Source organism: Cetorhinus maximus, unplaced genomic scaffold (assembly GCF_964194155.1).
Source record: "Cetorhinus maximus unplaced genomic scaffold, sCetMax3.hap1.1 HAP1_SCAFFOLD_711, whole genome shotgun sequence".
NCBI lineage: Eukaryota > Metazoa > Chordata > Chondrichthyes > Lamniformes > Cetorhinidae > Cetorhinus > Cetorhinus maximus.
Window position 1 is genome coordinate 76,584 of NW_027596653.1, and position 18,293 is coordinate 94,876.

The following is an 18,293-nucleotide window of genomic DNA, read 5'->3' on the forward strand; positions in this document are numbered from 1 at the left end:
CTGTCCAGGCTGGTCTGGTTAGACTGTGTCAGAGATACCCCCTCAATGGGGAACCTATGGGCTGGTCTGGTTAGAGAGGGTCAGAGATACCCCCTCAATGGGGAATCTGTACAGGCTGGTCTGGTTAGAGAGGGTCAGAGATACCCCCTCAATGGGGAACCTATGGGCTGGTCTGGGTAGAGAGGGTCAGAGATACCCCCTCAATGGGGGAATCTGTACAGGACGGTCTGGTTAGAGAGGGTCAGAGATACCCCCTCAATGGGGAACCTATGGGCTGGTCTGGGTAGAGAGGGTCAGAGATACCCCCTCAATGGGGAACCTATGGGCTGGTCTGGGTAGAGATGGTCAGAGATACCCCCTCAATGGGGAATCTGTACAGGCTGGTCTGGGTAGAGAGGGTCAGAGATACCCCCTCAATGGGGAACCTATGGGCTGGTCTGGTTAGAGAGGGTCAGAGATACCCCCTCAATGGGGAATCTGTACAGGTTGGTCTGGTTAGAGAGGGTCAGAGATACCCCCTCAATGGGGAATCTGTACAGGCTGGTCTGGTTAGAGAGGGTCAGAGATACCCCCTCAATGGGGAACCTATGGGCTGGTCTGGGTAGAGAGGGTCAGAGATACCCCCTCAATGGGGGAATCTGTACAGGACGGTCTGGTTAGAGAGGGTCAGAGATACCCCCTCAATGGGGAACCTATGGGCTGGTCTGGGTAGAGAGGGTCAGAGATACCCCCTCAATGGGGAACCTATGGGCTGGTCTGGGTAGAGAGGGTCAGAGATACCCCCTCAATGGGGAATCTGTACAGGCTGGTCTGGGTAGAGAGGGTCAGAGATACCCCCTCAATGGGGAACCTATGGGCTGGTCTGGTTAGAGAGGGTCAGAGATACCCCCTCAATGGGGAATCTGTACAGGTTGGTCTGGTTAGAGAGGGTCAGAGATACCCCCTCAATGGGGAATCTGTACAGGCTGGTCTGGTTAGAGAGGGTCAGAGATACCCCCTCAATGGGGAATCTGTACAGGCTGGTCTGGTTAGAGAGGGTCAGAGATACCCCCTCAATGGGGAACCTGTGGGCTGGTCTGGTTAGAGAGGGTCAGAGATACCCTCTCAATGGGGAACCTATGGGCTGGTCTGGGTAGAGAGGGTCAGAGATACCCCCTCAATGGGGAATCTGTACAGGCTGGTCTGGGTAGAGAGGGTCAGAGATACCCCCTCAATGGGGAACCTATGGGCTGGTCTGGTTAGAGAGGGTCAGAGATACCCCCTCAATGGGGAATCTGTACAGGTTGGTCTGGTTAGAGAGGGTCAGAGATACCCCCTCAATGGGGAATCTGTACAGGCTGGTCTGGTTAGAGAGGGTCAGAGATACCCCCTCAATGGGGAATCTGTACAGGCTGGTCTGGTTAGAGAGGGTCAGAGATACCCCCTCAATGGGGAACCTGTGGGCTGGTCTGGTTAGAGAGGGTCAGAGATACCCTCTCAATGGGGAACCTATGGGCTGGTCTGGGTAGAGAGGGTCAGAGATACCCCCTCAATGGGGAACCTATGGGCTGGTCTGGGTAGAGAGGGTCAGAGATACCCCCTCAATGGGGAATCTGTACAGGCTGGTCTGGGTAGAGAGGGTCAGAGATACCCCCTCAATGGGGAATCTGTACAGGCTGGTCTGGTTAGAGAGGGTCAGAGATACCCCCTCAATGGGGAATCTGTACAGGCTGGTCTGGTTAGAGAGGGTCAGAGATACCCTCCCAATGGGGAACCTATGGGCTGGTCTGGGTAGAGAGGGTCAGAGATACCCCCTCAATGGGGAATCTATGGGCTGGTCTGGGTAGAGAGGGTCAGAGATACCCCCTCAATGGGGAATCTATGGGCTGGTCTGGGTAGAGAGGGTCAGAGATACCCCCTCAATGGGGAATCTATGGGCTGGTCTGGTTAGAGAGGGTCAGAGATACCCCCTCAATGGGGGAATCTGTCCAGGCTGGTCTGGTTAGAGAGGGTCAGAGATACCCCCTCAATGGGGATTCTGTCCAGGCTGGTCTGGGTAGAGAGGGTCAGAGATACCCCCTCAATGGGGAACCTATGGGCTGGTCTGGTTAGAGAGGGTCAGAGATACCCCCTCAATAGGGAATCTGTACAGGTTGGTCTGGTTAGAGAGGGTCAGAGATACCCCCTCAATAGGGAATCTGTACAGGTTGGTCTGGTTAGAGAGGGTCAGAGATACCCCCTCAATAGGGAATCTGTACAGGTTGGTCTGGTTAGAGAGGGTCAGAGATACCCCCTCAATAGGGAATCTGTACAGGTTGGTCTCGTTAGAGAGGGTCAGAGATACCCCCTCAATGGGGAATCTGTACAGGCTGGTCTGGTTAGAGAGGGTCAGAGATACCCCCTCAATAGGGAATCTGTACAGGTTGGTCTGGTTAGAGAGGGTCAGAGATACCCCCTCAATAGGGAATCTGTACAGGTTGGTCTGGTTAGAGAGGGTCAGAGATACCCCCTCAATAGGGAATCTGTACAGGTTGGTCTCGTTAGAGAGGGTCAGAGATACCCCCTCAATGGGGAATCTGTACAGGCTGGTCTGGTTAGAGAGGGTCAGAGATACCCCCTCAATAGGGAATCTGTACAGGTTGGTCTCGTTAGAGAGGGTCAGAGATACCCCCTCAATGGGGAATCTGTACAGGCTGGTCTGGTTAGAGAGGGTCAGAGATACCCCCTCAATAGGGAATCTGTACAGGTTGGTCTCGTTAGAGAGGGTCAGAGATACCCCCTCAATGGGGAATCTGTACAGGCTGGTCTGGTTAGAGAGGGTCAGAGATACCCCCTCAATGGGGAATCTATCCAGGCTGGTCTGGTTAGAGAGGGTCAGAGATACCCCCTCAATGGGGAACCTGTGGGCTGGTCTGGTTAGAGTGGGTCAGAGATACCCCCTCAATGGGGAACCTATGGGCTGGTCTGGTTAGAGAGGGTCAGAGATACCCCCTCAATGGGGGAATCTGTACAGGATGGTCTGATTAGAGAGGGTCAGAGATACCCCCTCAATGGGGAACCTATGGGCTGGTCTGGGTAGAGAGGGTCAGAGATACCCCCTCAATGGGGAACCTATGGGCTGGTCTGGGTAGAGAGGGTCAGAGATACCCCCTCAATGGGGAATCTGTACAGGCTGGTCTGGGTAGAGAGGGTCAGAGATACCCCCTCAATGGGGAACCTATGGGCTGGTCTGGTTATAGAGGGTCAGAGATACCCCCTCAATGGGGAATCTGTACAGGTTGGTCTGGTTAGAGAGGGTCAGAGATACCCCCTCAATGGGGAATCTGTACAGGCTGGTCTGGTTAGAGAGGGTCAGAGATACCCCCTCAATGGGGAATCTGTACAGGCTGGTCTGGTTAGAGAGGGTCAGAGATACCCCCTCAATGGGGAACCTGTGGGCTGGTCTGGTTAGAGAGGGTCAGAGATACCCTCTCAATGGGGAACCTATGGGCTGGTCTGGGTAGAGAGGGTCAGAGATACCCCCTCAATGGGGAACCTATGGGCTGGTCTGGGTAGAGAGGGTCAGAGATACCCCCTCAATGGGGAATCTGTACAGGCTGGTCTGGTTAGAGAGGGTCAGAGATACCCCCTCAATGGGGAATCTGTACAGGCTGGTCTGGTTAGAGAGGGTCAGAGATACCCCCTCAATGGGGAATCTGTACAGGCTGGTCTGGTTAGAGAGGGTCAGAGATACCCTCCCAATGGGGAACCTATGGGCTGGTCTGGGTAGAGAGGGTCAGAGATACCCCCTCAATGGGGAATCTATGGGCTGGTCTGGGTAGAGAGGGTCAGAGATACCCCCTCAATGGGGAATCTATGGGCTGGTCTGGGTAGAGAGGGTCAGAGATACCCCCTCAATGGGGAATCTATGGGCTGGTCTGGTTAGAGAGGGTCAGAGATACCCCCTCAATGGGGGAATCTGTACAGGATGGTCTGATTAGAGAGGGTCAGAGATACCCCCTCAATGGGGAACCTATGGGCTGGTCTGGGTAGAGAGGGTCAGAGATACCCCCTCAATGGGGAACCTATGGGCTGGTCTGGGTAGAGAGGGTCAGAGATACCCCCTCAATGGGGAATCTGTACAGGCTGGTCTGGGTAGAGAGGGTCAGAGATACCCCCTCAATGGGGAACCTATGGGCTGGTCTGGTTATAGAGGGTCAGAGATACCCCCTCAATAGGGAATCTGTACAGGCTGGTCTGGTTAGAGAGGGTCAGAGATACCCCCTCAATGGGGAATCTGTACAGGCTGGTCTGGTTAGAGAGGGTCAGAGATACCCCCTCAATGGGGAACCTATGTGCTGGTCTGGTTAGAGAGGGTCAGAGATACCCCCTCAATGGGGAACCTATGGGCTGGTCTGGGTAGAGAGGGTCAGAGATACCCCCTCAATGGGGAACCTATGTGCTGGTCTGGTTAGAGAGGGTCAGAGATACCCCCTCAATGGGGAACCTATGGGCTGGTCTGGGTAGAGAGGGTCAGAGATACCCCCTCAATGGGGAACCTATGGGCTGGTCTGGGTAGAGAGGGTCAGAGATACCCCCTCAATGGGGAATCTGTACAGGCTGGTCTGGTTAGAGAGGGTCAGAGATACCCCCTCAATGGGGAATCTGTGCAGGCTGGTCTGGTTAGAGAGGGTCAGAGATACCCCCTCAATGGGGAACCTATGGGCCGGTCTGGTTAGAGAGGGTCAGGGATACCCCCTCAATGGGGAATCTGTGCAGGCTGGTCTGGTTAGACTGTGTCAGAGATACCCCCTCAATGGGGAACCTATGGGCTGGTCTGGTTAGAGAGGGTCAGAGATACCCCCTCAATGGGGAACCTATGGGCTGGTCTGGTTAGAGAAGGTCAGGGATACCCCCTCAATGGGGAATCTGTGCAGGCTGGTCTGGTTAGAGAGGGTCAGAGATACCCCCTCAATGGGGAACCTATGGGCTGGTCTGGTTAGAGAGGGTCAGGGATACCCCCTCAATGGGGAATCTGTGCAGGCTGGTCTGGTTAGAGAGGGTCAGAGATACCCCCTCAAATGCATCCATCAGGGAATTGGACAATGCTGCAGAAAATCTCCTATTTCTGTTCTGAACTTCTACCCTGTATTTTGATCGATGACATTTTAAAAAACTCTTTTTACCGGACATTGTAAGGGGACAATTTACAGACGGGGATCTCAAGCCACACATGACATCCCGGACCGACAGAGTCCCCGAAATCGTCGGGACCCGAACATTCTCAAGCTTTGGAGAGAGAAGGAGAAATGTTTGTCTTTTCTGCCTGTGGGAAAGGATTTCAAACCTCAGCGTGACAGGAAAAGCAGCGAGACACACTTTGCTGAGTGTGAGTGATCCAACGGACTGCGCGTGGATAGAGCTGTAACCAGTGACACAGCCTGAAAAAACATTGCAACGTTCACAGCCGAGAGAGAGAGAGTTACAGGCGTTCGGTGTGTGGGCAGAGGCTTAAATGATCGTCCAGCCTGGAGGTGGGTGGGGGGTGAGGAAACCTGCACCACGGGGAAACCATGGAAATGTGGGGACTGTGGGAATGCCCACGTGCGCGTTCGCACCGAGGGGCCTGCCTTATAAACGCTCCCGACCGTGGGGAACGGTTTGAAAAGCTTCGCGGGACTGACCCGACGTCGGGGCCTTCACTCGGACCAGGGGCCCTCCAGCTGCTCTCGCTGCGGGCAGAGGTTCAGGCAGGCCGCACAAAACCTCATCGTCCACCAGCGGGTTCACCCTGGGGGGGCGTGAGGGCCCACCTGCTCCGGGTGCCGGGAAGGGAGTTCCCAGGATCGGCCGAGCTGCTGAACCACCAGCGGGTTCACTCCGGGGAGAGGCTGCCCTGTAGGTTAGGAAGGGATTTAGGAACTCCCCCAGCCCTCAGACACACCAGTGAACCCACACTGGGGAGAGAGGACACTGTTACTTCTGTAAAAATATACTTTATTCCTAAAATATCTGGAAGAACATTTCAAAATGGCCCCATCACAGTGAAATAATATTCACGTTTTCTAGCGAGATCAGGTTGCACCCTGAGGTGCTTTAACACAATGAAAGGAAGGTAAATATTTCAAAATGGTTGTTACAGACCGTGCGATGGTGTTTAAGTTTTCTGCACAGATCAGGTTACACCCTGAGGTGCTTCAATACAATTGTCATACATTTAGCATTCGCTGCATACATTCAATGTGAGTCATACAGCCCGAGGGGTCTATACAATTCCCAGCCCCTCGGTGAACTATGGCAGAAAGGTCTTAGACAGCGACCTTTCCCCATTGCGCCTTTGGCCCCCAAGCTTTAGTGCGTCCCTCAGCACGTAGTCCTGGACCTTGGTATGTGCCAGTCCGCAACACTCGGTCAGGGACAACTCTTTGCGCTGGAAGACCAACAAGTTTCGGGCAGACCAAAGAGCGTCTTTCACCGAGTTGATGACCCTCCAGCTGCAGTTGATGTTTGACTCGGTGTGTGTCCCTGGGAACAGCCCATAGAGCACAGAGTCCTGTGTCACAGAACTGCTCGGGATGAACCTCGACAGAAACCACTGCGTCTCTCACCAGACCTGCTTTGCAAAGACGATACATGTAGACCATACACTGAACTGAATGTGGGAAGCAATTTGCTGCTTCCTCTAACCTGCTAAGCACAGATGTGAGTTCACACTGAGGGAAAAAGTCATATCTTTTGGTCAGTGCAAACATTTATCTTCTCTCTGTTTCTGACCGGTCCCTGGCACCAAATGACATAGTGAGCCCTACGTGAAAGGACTATCCCAGGCTGTAGTCTCTGTGCCCATTGACTTGGTGAAGACTCAACCTGCAGCTGTCAGAGGGTCAGTACTGAGGGAGTGCCGCAGTGTCGGAGGGTCAGTACTGAGGGAGTGCTGCACTGTCGGAGGGTCAGTACTGAGGGAGCGCTGCACTGTCGGAGGGTCAGTACTGAGGGAGTGCCGCACTGTCGGAGGGTCAGTACTGAGGGAGTGCCGCACTGTCGGAGGGTCAGTACTGAGGGAGTGCTGCACTGTCGGAGGGTCAGTACTGAGCGAGTGCCGCACTGTCGGAGGGTCAGTACTGAGGGAGCGTCGCACTGTCGGAGGGTCAGTACTGAGGGAGTGCTGCATTGTTAGGGGGTCAGTGCTGAGCAAGTGCTGCATTGTTAGGGGGTCAGTGCTGAGCAAGTGCTGCATTGTTAGGGGGTCAGTGCTGAGGGAGTGCTGCCCTGTTAGGGGGTCAGTGCTGAGGGAGTGCTGCCCTGTTAGGGGGTCAGTGCTGAGGGAGTGCTGCCCTGTTAGGGGGTCAGTGCTGAGGGAGTGCTGCCCTGTTAGGGGGTCAGTGCTGAGGGAGTGCTGCACTGTTAGGAGGTCAGTGCTGAGGGAGTGCTGCCCTGTTAGGGGGTCAGTACTGAGGGAGTCCTGGCACACCAGCGAATTCACGCTGCAAGAGGACGTTGGTGTGTGTGCACCCCGTGTGTGTGTGCGTGTGCACCCCGTGTGTGTGTGCGTGTGCACCCCGTGTGTGTGTGTGTATATGTAAAGGATTCCACCAGTCATCCCATCTTCAAAGTACAAATCGGAGGGAGGCTATTTACCTGTTTCTTGTGTAGAAACAAGCTCCGGGATAATGGAGCACTTTTTGTGAGATGATGGGATTATTTTCCGGTTATTGTGGTGGGTTTTTAACCCCCCTAACAGTCTGGATACATTGCGTTTTTACAGGATCATCCGTGCCCCCCAAGACACCCCCTCCCTCCTCCCTCTCTTAGCAAACTTGGAAACGACCGATCGATAAGCGGAAATCAAAATACTGCGGATGCTGGAAACCTGAAACTAAAACCAAAAAATAGCTGGAAAAACTCATGAACCGAGGAAGAGTCATTGGGACCCGAAACGTTAACTCTTTGTCTCCCTCTCTCCGCAGATGCTGTCAGACCTGCTGAGTTTTTTCCAAGCTGTTTTTGTTTTTGAATCAATAAGCTGTGTGGCTTCAATGCTCTTTGTGTATATGACACAGCCCGCGCTACTTACAGAGAGCCCACAATCACTGGACCCTCCCGGGAGGACTCGTCAGATAGAGTTGTGAGCGCCACTTTCTAATCTGGTTTGTATCTGAAGTTTAACCAGGTCGGGAGCTCGGTGCCTGTTTACACTGAACATTTTTATGGTTTTGGTAAGCGTCTTGCTAACGCGGTGATCACATGTCAACAGCTGGTTATGTTTTATTAAAACTGAACTCTTAAGTCATCTTGTAAACGGTCTAATCCTGTTGGTTATTCCGAGCGTTGCTTTTCCCACGGTTTGTTCCTGAATGTTTCCATCTCTTTCCGAAGGTTTCTTTGGAATCACTTCATTTCCCGGCCATCTGACTGGGTGCCTTGTCTGCCCTTTGCGCCCATTAACCTGTCTGTTCACAGGGTCGAATCTTATCCCAGATACCACTTCACAGAAACTGTTTCCACTGCAGATTCTTAGTCTTAATATGTGAATGTGTCTTTACTGTTAGGAACTGTTTGATGGAGTTAGCAGGGTTATTTGAGTCTAACCCGGCCAGTCTGCCCCTGACACATTCCCCCATCTTCTTTTTATAGTCTCAAGTAATATCTTTTGGTCAGTGCAAACATTTATCTTCTCTCTGCTTCTGACCTGTCCCTGGCACCACCTGACATAGTGAGCCCTACATGAAAGGACTATCCCAGGCTGTAGTCTCTGTGCCCATTGACTTGGTGAATGCAGCTGTCAGAGGGTCAGTGCTGAGGAAGTGCCGCACTGTCGGAGGGTCAGTACTGAGGGAGTGCTGCACTGTCAAAGAGTCAGTACTGAGGGAGCGCCGCACTGTCAGAGGGTCAGTACTGAGGGAGTGCCGCACTGTCGGAGGGTCAGTACTGAGGAAGTGCCGCACTGTCGGAGGGTCAGTACTGAGGGAGTGCCGCACTGTCGGAGGGTCAGTACTGAGGGAGTGCCGCACTGTCGGAGGGTCAGTGCTGAGGGAGCGTTGCACTGTCGGAGGGTCAGTACTGAGGGAGCACAGCACTGTCGAAGGGTCAGTACTGAGGGAGCGCCGCACTGTCGGAGGGTCAGTACTGAGGGAGCGCCGCACTGTCGGAGGGTCAGTGCTGAGGGAAAGCTACACTGTCAGAGAGTCAGTACTGAGGGAGTGCCACACTGTTAGGCGGTCAGTGCTGAGCAAGTGCTGCATTGTTAGGGTCAGTGCTGAGGGAGTGCTGCACTGTTAGGGGGTCAGTGCTGAGCAAGTGCTGCACTGTCGGAGGGTCAGTACTGAGGGAGCGCCGCACTGTCGGAGGGTCAGTACTGAGGGAGCGCCGCACTGTCGGAGGGTCAGTGCTGAGGGAGCGCCATACTGTTGGAGAGTCAGTACTGAGGGAGCACCGCAATGTCGGAGGGTCGGTACTGAGGGAGCGCTGCACTGTCGGAGGGTCAGTACTGAGGGAGCGCCGCACTGTCGGAGGGTCAGTGCTGAGGGAACGCTGCACTGTCAAAGAGTCAGTACTGAGGGAGCGCCGCACTGTCAGAGGGTCAGTACTGAGGGAGTGCCGCACTGTCGGAGGGTCAGTACTGAGGGAGTGCCGCAATGTCGGAGGGTCAGTACTGAGGGAGTGCCGCACTGTCGGAGGGTCAGTACTGAGGGAGTGCTGCACTGTCGGAGGGTCAGTGCTGAGGGAGCGCCGCACTGTCGGAGGGTCAGTAGTGAGGGAGCGCCGCACTGTTAGGGGGTCAGTACTGAGGGAGTGCTGCACTGTTAGGGGGTCAGTGCTGAGGGAGTGCTGCACTGTTAGGGGGTCAGTCCTGAGGGAGTGCTGCACTGTTAGAGGGTCAGTGCTGAGGGAGAGCTGCACTGTTAGGGGGTCAGTGCTGAGGGAGTCCTGGCACACCAGCGAATTCACGCTGCAAGAGGACGTTGGTGTGTGTGTGTGTGCACCCCGTGTGTGTGTGCGTGTGCACCCTGTGTGTGTGTGCGTGTGCACCCCGTGTGCGTGTGCACCACGTGTGTGTGTGCGTGCACCCCGTGTGTGTGTGCGTGCACCCCGTGTGTGTGCGTGTGCACCCCGTGTGTGTGTGCGTGTGCACCCCGTGTGTGTGTGCGTGTGCACCCCGTGTGTGTGTGCGTGTGCACCCCGTGTGTGTGCGTGTGCACCCAGTGTGTGTGTGCGTGTGCACCCCGTGTGCGTGTGCTCCCCGTGTGTGTGTGCGTGTACACCCCGTGTGTGTGTGCGTGTGCACCCCGTGTGTGTGTGCGTGTGCACCCCGTGTGTGTGTGCGTGTGCACCCCGTGTGTGTGTGCGTGTGCACCCCGTGTGTGTGTGCGTGTGCACCCCGTGTGTGTGTGTGTATATGTAAAGGATTCCACCAGTCATCCCATCTTCAAAGTACAAATCGGAGGGAGGCTATTTACCTGTTTCTTGTGTAGAAACAAGCTCCGGGATAATGGAGCACTTTTTGTGAGATGATGGGATTATTTTCAGGTTATTGTGGTGGGTTTTTAACCCCCCTAACAGTCTGGATACATTGCGTTTTTACAGGATCATCCGTGCCCCCCAAGACACCCCCTCCCTCCTCCCTCTCTTAGCAAACTTGGAAACGACCAATCGATAAGCGGAAATCAAAATACTGCGGATGCTGGAAACCTGAAACTAAAAAACTCATGAACTGAGGAAGAGTCATTGGGACCCGAAACGTTAACTCTTTGTCTCCCTCTCTCCGCAGATGTTGTCAGACCTGCTGAGTTTTTTCCAAGCTGTTTTTGTATTTGAATCAATAAGCTGTGTGGCTTCAATGCTCTTTGTGTATATGACACAGCCCGCGCTACTTACAGAGAGCCCACAATCACTGGACCCTCCCCGGAGGACTCGTCAGATAGAGTTGTGAGCGCCACTTTCTAATCTGGTTTGTATCTGAAGTTTAACCAGGTCAGGAGCTCGATGCCTGTTTACACTGAACATTTTTATGGTTTTGGTAAGCGTCTTGCTAACGCGGTGATCACATGTCAACAGCTGGTTATGTTTTATTAAAACTGAACTCATTAAGTCATCTTGTAAACGGTCTAATCCTGTTGGTTATTCCGAGCGTTGCTTTTCCCACAGTTTGTTCCTGAATGTTTCCATCTCTTTCCGAGGGTTTCTTTGGAATCACTTCATTTCCCGGCCATCTGACTGGGTGCCTTGTCTGCCCTTTCCGCCCATTTACCTGTCTGTTCACAGGGTCGAATCTTATCCCAGATACCACTTCACAGGAACTGCTTCCATTACAGATTCTTAGTCTTAATATGTGAATGTGTCTTTACTGTTAGGAACTGTTTGATGGAGTTAGCAGGGTTATTTGAGTCTAACCCGGCCAGTCTGCCCCTGACACATTCCCCCATCTTCTTTTTATAGTCTCAAGTCATATCTTTTGGTCAGTGCAAATATTTATCTCCTCTCTGCTTCTGACCAGTCCCTGGCACCACCTGACATGGTGAGCCCTACGTGAAAGGACTATCCCAGGCTGTAGTCTCTGTGCCCATTGATTTGGTGAAGACTCAACCTGCAGCTGTTGGAGGGTCAGTGCTGATGGAGTGCCGCACTGTCGGAGGGTCAGTACTGAGGGAGTGCTGCACTGTCGGAGGGTCAGTGCTGAAGGAACGCCGCACTGTCGGATGGTCAGTGCTGAGGGAGCGCCGCACTGTTGGAGGGTCAGTACTAAGGGAGTGCTGAACTGTTGGTGTCAGTGCTGAGGGAGTGCCGCACTGTTGGAGGGTCAGTACTGAGGGAGTGCTGCACTGTCGGAGGGTCAGTACCGAGGGAGTGCTGCTCTGTCGGAGGGTCGGTACTGAGTGAGTGCCGTGCTTTTGAAGGGTCAGTACTGAAGGAGTGCTGCACTGTCAGAGGGTCTACTGAGGGAGTGCCGCACTGTCGGAGGGTCAATACTAAGGCAGCGCCGCACTCTCGGAGGGGCATTACTGAGGGAGCGCCGCACTGTCAGAGGGTCAGTACTGAGGGAGTGCTGCACTGTCGGAGGGTCAGTACTGAGGGAGTGCCGCACTGTCGGAGGGTCAGTACTGAGGGAGTGCCGCACTGTCGGAGGGTCAGTACTGAGGGTGAGCCGCACTGTCCATTGTACTGGCCCCCAACCCCCAGTTGCGGTTGGGTTGCAGTACTGCAGCGTTGTCAGTGGGGGTCAGTGGTGCTCCATGCACTGAGAGAATGGACAGTCAGTCAGGGACAGAGCCGCTGTGGAGACCGAGAGTTTAACATGGGCCCATTCTCAGCGGGTCAGAAAGGGGGAACAGTTTAGACACAAGGGGAGGGAAGGTCGGGGATGGGGACAGGAGGGATTAAATGGCAAAAGGAACGTGAGACAAGGTGGGAGCTGGAAGTGGGACAAGTGCACAGGATTCGAGAGGCGGAATCAGAACTTTCACTTCTCACCTTTAATGTAAAAACCCCCAGGAGACAATCAGGAGAAATCTGAGCCTGAAACGCGTGAGGAGGACATGGGGGGTGGGGGGGTGTGGGTGAGGGGTTTGGCGGGACAGGGAGACCTGAATCATTCCTGATTTCATTCACCCCCCTCACCCCCACCATTGGGGGCCATGCCTTCAGCTGCCGGGGGCTCCTAAGCTCTGGAGTTCCCTCCTTAAGCCTCCACCTCCCTCTCTCTCTCTCTCTCTCTCTCCCCCCTTTAAAAACCTGCCTCTTTGACCAAACTCCGGGTCGCCTGTCCCTCATAAACCTTATGCCGCTGGGGGTCAAATTCTGTCTGATTGCCCCCGTCCTGAGCACCTCGGACAGGTTTTGGAAATGAACTAGGGTGCTATATAAATGCAAGGTGTTGCTGTGCAGTGTTGGGCAGTGAGGGGGGGTTTCAGCCAGGCTGGGGTCTCTGACGTGGATCTCTATCGGGTGGGGGGGAGTGTGTGGGGTAAAACAGCGTTAGAGTGTAGGAGCTCCAAAGACCCCGATGCGAAGCTCCCAGGATAACAGCAGAGAGGTCGGTGAGGACAAGGAGAGTCTCCACAGTCACATTGTTCCAGGTCTCATTCACACAGGAGCTGAAAGGAGTGGGTTTTATCCTCTCATTGCTAAACGTTTGTCCGGTGTGTTCCTGTCAGGCCAGCTGTTATACACAGTAACCCCCCTCTCCCCAAGTCCCTCCCACCATCAACTAGTTATAAAAAAACATCTCAGCAGAAATACAGTCACTGGGGACACGGAGACCTGACCACAGTCCCCTGTCACCCAGCCTGGGGACCGGGGGGGGGTCTTGCGGGAGGGTGGGGAAGGTTGTAGGGGTGTTGGAGGTTGGTGTCAGTATACTGTTCATCTGTTTAGGAACCCGAGAAGGCCTATTGATCCCTCCGCACTGAGGGAGTGCTGTACTGTCAGAGGGTCAGTACTGAGGGAGTGCTGCACTGTCGGAGGGTCAGTACTGAGGGAGTGCTGCACTGTCGGAGGGTCAGTACTGAGGGAGTGCCGCACTGTCAGAGGGTCAGTACTGAGGGAGTGCTACACTGTCAGAGGGTCAGTACTGAGGGAGTGCTACACTGTCAGAGGGTCAGTACTGAGGGAGTGCCGCACTGTCAGAGGGTCAGTACTGAGGGAGTGCTACACTGTCAGAGGGTCAGTACTGAGGGAGTGCCGCACTGTCAGAGGGTCAGTGCTGAGGGAGCGCCGCACTGTCAGCGGGTCAGTACTGAGGGAGTGCCGCACTGTCGGACGGTCAGTACTGAGGGAGTGCTGCATTGTCGGAGGGTCAGTACTAAGGGAGTGCCACACTGTTGGAGGGTCAGTATTATGGGAGCGCTGCACTATCGGAGGGTCAGTACTGAGGAAGCGCCGCACTGTCAGACGGTCAGTACTGAGGGAGCACTGCACTGTCGGAGGAGCTGTACTGAGGGCGTGCAGCACTTTCTGGGGGGGTCATCACCGAGGGAAAGCAGCACTGTCTTCGGGTCAATACTGAGGCAACTCTGCACTATCAGAGGGACAATACTGAGGGAGCACTGCACTGACGGAGGGTCGGTACTGAGAGAGTACCATACTGTCAGAGGGTCAGTATTATAGGAGCGCTGCAGTATCGGAGACTCAGTACTGAGGGAGTGCTGCACTGTCGGATGGTCAGTACTGAGGGAGCGCCGCACTGTCAGAGGGTCAGTACTGAGGGAGCGCCGCACTGTCGGATGGTCAGTACTGAGGGAGCGCCGCACTGTCAGAGGGTCAGTACTGAGGGAGTGCTGCACTGTCAGAGGGACAATACTGAGGAAGTGCTGCACTGACGGAGGGTTGGTACTGAGGGAGCGCTGCACTGTCAGAGGGTCAGTACTGAGGGAGTGCTGCACTGTCAGAGGGTCAGTACTGAGGGAGTGCTGCACTGTCGGAGGGACAGTACTGAGGGAATGCTGCACTGTCGGAGGGACAGTACTGAGGGGCTGCACTGTCAGAGACTCAGTACTGAGGGAGTGCTGCACTGTCGGAGGGACAGTACTGAGGGAGTGCTGCACTGTCAGAGACTCAGTACTGAGGGAGTAATGCACTGTCGGAGGGTCAGTACTGAGGGAGCGCTGTACTGTCAGAGACTCAGTACTGAGGGAGTGCCGCACTGTCAGAGGGTCAGTACTGAGGGAGTGCTGCATTGTCGGAGGGTCAGTACTGGGGGAGTGCCGCACTGTCGGAGGGTCAGTACTGAGGGAGCGCTGCACTGTCGGAGGGTCAGTACTGAGAGAGTGCTGCACTGTCAGAGGGTCAGTACTGAGGGAGTGCTGCACTGTCGGAGGGTCAGTACTGAGGGAGTGCTGCACTGTCAGAGGGTCAGTACTGAGGGAGTGCTGCACTGTCGGAGGGTCAGTACTGAGGGAGTGCCGCACTGTCAGAGGGTCAGTACTGAGGGAGTGCCGCACTGTCGGAGGGTCAGTACTGAGGGAGTGCTGCACTGTCGGAGGGTCAGTACTGAGAGAGTGCTGCACTGTCAGAGGGTCAGTACTGAGGGAGTGCTGCACTGTCAGAGGGTCAGTACTGAGGGAGTGCTGCACTGTCGGAGGGTCAGTACTGAGAGAGTGCTGCACTGTCAGAGGGTCAGTACTGAGGGAGTGCTGCACTGTCGGAGGGTCAGTACTGAGAGAGTGCTGCACTGTCAGAGGGTCAGTACTGAGGGAGTGCTGCACTGTCGGAGGGTCAGTACTGAGAGAGTGCTGCACTGTCGGAGGGTCAGTACTGGCCCCTCTTATGGATGCGTAAGTCCGCACAGCGATTATTTCCAAGAACAGCAGTGGAGGGGAGTTCTCCCCAGTGTCCTGAGGCCAACATTTATCCCTCATCTGATTATCTGATTGCCATTGGTCTGTGTGTGATCTTGCTCTTGTAAATTGTCAGCTGTGTTTTTGTACATTAAAGCCGTGACTACACTTGTTGGCTGTGAAGTGGTCTGGGATGCCCCACGGTCATGACGGTGCTAGGTGTTATGACACGGAAGATGATGTGTGCCAGGCTGATCAAATCCACAAGGGAAACTTGATCCCGCTGTCACAACAGTTTTACAATTTGTATTTATTTCAAGATGCATGCATTGAATTCAGAAGTAATAAGCCCACCAAGACCTTTAGAGGTTTTTTTAAAAAACTAAGTTAAAATATTTGTTAACAAAAGAAAAGATGTCAAACACATACATAAGTTTCCAGTTACTTAATACTATCGTAAATACTAAAGTTCTTATCTAACGTGACTCCCAAATACTCCCCCTTGTAAGGCAACAGTCCAAAATAGATATTGAAGTTAGAAAGACAGACCAGCACAGCTTTAAGGGATCAATGCAGCAAACTCCTCCAGACATGGCTGGAAACTTTTCTGAGGTTGTTTGGCAAGTTCTGCTAGATGTCATGGCCTTCCCCAACATAGCCTTTTATTCTCCCTTCTATCGCTTTCTCTCTCTTTAATCTGTAAATTCCATTGTCCCATATATCTTTGAAAATATACTTTGCCGTATTATAAACTTTTCAGGGTGGTAATTTTGTCAGTAACCTTTGGGAAAAGTAAACACACTGCTTGGCCTAGCCTATCTGACTAGGCATAAACATCTTACTATCTCTTTGGAATTCAGACTGCCCCAATTTATCTGAAAATGAAAATTCTTCTCACACCTTACATTCTAAACTTCAGCCATTTTAATGCATTTAGCGTTTCAAACCCCTCTCGACCCAACTTTTTTAGTTATTTCCAAATCTCCAGACCACCTGTCTCCAATTTAATTAAATCCTGCACAGGCACACACAAACACACTATCCAAACCCCACTATAAACCAACTTTACAATACATCACAATAATATTATGAAAATTATTTTGTTTTGGTAATACATGCAAACACAAATTTTCCTTTTTTTTTTCATTTGGCTCCACCCCACCCCTGGTGCACAACAAATCCCAGAGGATCACTGATTCCCGAACCTCTCACTGTTAGATCCGTGTACACAGCTCCACTCGGTTTCTGTGCTGCTCAGATGGAGCACAGATACCCTGCTCAGCACAGGGACAGCAATTGCCTTGTGACAGGAACGAGATTCAATGTGGCTCCTAACAACCCTAGCGGAGCTGGGAGGCCCGTCAGGGTTACTGGGTGTGAAAGGTTCAAATGCTCAGCTGTCCGAGGCCAAGGACAGTGTGTGACGGCCAGCAGCTGGGACATGACTGTGATCGAAGATCCCCCTCCTTGAGTAAAGTAAGGCTGTTCCCATAAAACACTCCCAAGACAGGTACAGCACGGGGTTAGATACAGAGTAAAGCTCCCTCTACACCTTCCTCATCAAACACTCCCAGGACAGGTACAGCACGGGGTTAGATAGAGAGTAGAGCTCCCTCTACACTGTCCCATTCAAACACTCCCAGGACAGGTACAGCACGGGGTTAGATACAGAGTAAAGCTCCCTTTACACTGTCCCCATAAAACACTCCCAGGACAGGTACAGCAACGGTGTTAGATACAGAGTAAAGCTCCCTCTACACTGTCCCCATCAAACACTCCCAGGACAGGTACAGCATGGGGTTAGATACAGAGTAAAGCTCCCTCTACACTGTCCCCATCAAACACTCCCAGGACAGATACAGCACGGGGTTAGATACAGAGTAAAGCTCCCTCTACACTGTCCACATCAAACACTCCCAGGACAGGTACAGCAACGGTGTTAGATACAGAGTAAAGCTCCCTCTACACTGTCTCCATCAAACACTCCCAGGGCAGGTACAGCATGGGGTTAGATACAGAGTAAAGCTCCATCTGCACTGTCCCCATCAAACACTCCCAGGACGTTTATGCACGGGGTTAGATACAGAGTAATGCCCCCTCTACACTGTCCCCAATAAACCCGTTCAGGAAAGGTCTAGCACGGGGTTAGGTGTAGAGTAAAGCTCCCTCTAAATTGTCCCCATTAAACACCTTCAGGACAGGTACAGCACGGGGTTAGATACAGAGTAAAGCTACCTCTACACTGTCACCATCAAGCGCTCCCAGGACAGGTACAGCACGGGGTTAGATACAGAGTAAAGTTCCCTCTACACTGTCCACATCAAACACTCCCAGGACAGGTACAGCACGGGGTTAGACACAGAGTAAAGCTCCCTCCACACTGTCCCCATCAAGCGCTCCCAGGACAGGTACAGCACGGGGTTAGATGCAGAGTAAAGATCCCTCTACACTGTCCCCATCAAACACTCCCAGGGCAGGTACTGCACGGGGTTAGATACAGAGTAAAGCTCCCTCTACACTGTCCCCATCAAACACTCCCAGGGCAGGTACAGCACGGAGTTAGATACAGAGTAAAGCTCCCTCTACACTATCCCCATCAAACATTCCCAGGACAGGTACAGCAAGGGGTTAGATACAGAGTAAGTCTCCCTCTACAGTGTCCCCAACAAACACCTTCAGGATAGGTCTAGCACGGGGTTAGGTACAGAGTAAAGCTCCCTCTGCACTGTCCACATCAAACACTCCCAGGACAGGAACAGCATGGGGTTAGATACAGAGTAAAACTCTCTCTGCACTGTCCCCATCAAACAATCCCATGACAGGTACAGCACGGGGTTAGATACACAGGAAAGCTCGATCTGCACTGTCCCCATCAAACACTCCCAGGACATTTATGCACGGGGTTACATACAGAGTAATGCTCCCTCGACACTGTCCCCATCAAACACTCCCAGGACAGGTACAACATGGGTTAGATACAGAGTAAAGCTCCCTCTACACTGTCCCCATCAAACACTCCCAGGACAGGTACAGCACGGGGTTAGATACAGAGTAAAGCTCCCT